The following is a 2,096-nucleotide window of genomic DNA, read 5'->3' as shown; positions in this document are numbered from 1 at the left end:
TTGGGTGCTGTTTGTTGGCAGGAGAGTGCTTGATCATTCCTGTCCACCCAAACATAAAATAATCACACAGAAACTATATTAATTGCAATACTGTTTGGCCAATAGCTTAAGTGTATTTCTGGCTAACACTTAGATATTAAATTAACTCATTTCTTTTAATCTGTGTATTGCCATGTGGCTGTCGCTTACCGGCAAGGTTCTGGTGGGCTCTGATGGAAGCATCTATCTCCTGTGGGTGGCTAACATAGCTTCTTACTGATCCACCTACTTTTCTCTCATCTATCTGATTGGACCTCCCACATTGCCCAATTCTGCTAAGCCACTGGCCAAAACAGCTTTATTCATTTACCAATAAAACCAATAAAGCAACACAGACAGAAGGACTTTCATACTAGGTAACATTGCAGGCATATGTAAAAAAGAGATACAATGGAGAAAAACTGAAATATTCTTTAATGTCCAGAATGGTAGGTAGAAGCAAAAGAAAAGAAAAGAAATGAACACAAGACAGAAGTGACACTGGATATATTTAACTAGGTAGCCCACAGTAGAATCTTCTCATGACTTATAATCTATCCCTAGTTAGATAATAGCAATTTACAAAGCGAGGAACTGAGCAAATCAGTTTATTCCAATTAAGACTGTTAAAATCAATGATCCATTTTCTCTACTATAAAAATAATGGTTTTTGTTTTCATAATTTCCCTCTCAAATTTTCCTGCATTTGCATCCTATTTATTGGAGGCCTGATTCTTTTCTTGGCACAGTGTACATTTCAATGCTAAGAAGCCTCAGAAGAGTTTAATAAAGCACGGTGACACCAGGGGCCATTAGTATTTTTTCCCCCGATGTGACAGATGTGGTGCTTTCTTGACCCAATACCTTATGAGTCCATTGTCAGAGAAATATTAAACAGGAATTTATACAAGTACTTCAAGTCAGAATAGGCTTTCACCTGAAAGGTCTATGAAATGGAAGCAATTGAAATTTATTGACTTGGGTAGTTCACCTAATTAACTTGGTTCATCACCTTCATTTTGTTACTGAAGTCCTGGGCTGATTAATCCAACTAGCCAGAAACTGAAGAATGGCCCAGATTAAGTCTGTAATCCTTTAAAAATATTTTTGCAGTACTTGTATCAATATACCTCAAGGCACACAGATCTGGATGATTTAAAAGGAGTGAAAAATGCTTGACATTTTTTAAGTATTCTACTGATACCCTTCTAAATATTTTACTGTTAGAGACTATTTTATTCTTAGGTATTTGTCCATTTGAATGACCTTCACCATGAGAAATATTTGAGATGGCAGTTTTTATAATAGAAGGCAGACTTAGAATAATAGGTACATTTCTCGAGGCTTAAAGTTCTATTTTTTTATAGAGGCAGGGAAAATCCCTGCTACTAGGAAAATTACAATTTTTAGATATGCTATTAGATTCTGAATTCTTAACGCATGAATTAAGAAATTGGCCCTAGCCTTACGGTTTAGGAAAGGAGCACTGGAGACTGAAATACTTGACTGTAATAGAGGTAGTATTCCTGCATACTCAGAACATTCTGATGTAGAGGGAGACCTCAGAGGCAATTGTCTATAACCTGAAAATATCAGCTGTACAATAAAGAAGCCATAGCCAAAAATGTACTCTCTTATCAAGTATGTTGGATTGTTCTGAATTATGGGGGCAGAAAATAAAACTAAGAGACTTGAAAGCATTGCTATTTGGAATTGGAGGGGTATTGACTATTGAATAGAGTTGGGTATAAAGGGAACATCGTCTTTTACAATAATTCATATCTCTTGCTTTGCTTACTGAATGATTAGGTTTGAATCACAACCTCTTTTCCTTCCTACTGTGCTATTGTTCTAAGATATTTAATTTTTATTGAGATATTTGATCATCTGGTTTACAATTGAGTCTCATGGATATTGAAAAGGAAGTATGTTCTTGGGGAGTAATGTAACCTCTGCACAACAATAAATTTGGTGGAGCTCTTCAGTGAGGGCTAAGGTAATATCACAACCATATTATTAAACATTTTTAATAACTGTTTGACAGTTTTTAAAACAGAAATTTTTATATATGGATAGGT

This window comes from Microtus oregoni, unplaced genomic scaffold (genome assembly GCF_018167655.1).
Source record: "Microtus oregoni isolate MIOR12 unplaced genomic scaffold, Mior012 000106F_ref0000393, whole genome shotgun sequence".
Taxonomy (NCBI): domain Eukaryota; kingdom Metazoa; phylum Chordata; class Mammalia; order Rodentia; family Cricetidae; genus Microtus; species Microtus oregoni.
The sequence above is the reverse complement of the archived record's forward strand: the minus strand, read 5'-3'. Positions refer to the sequence as shown.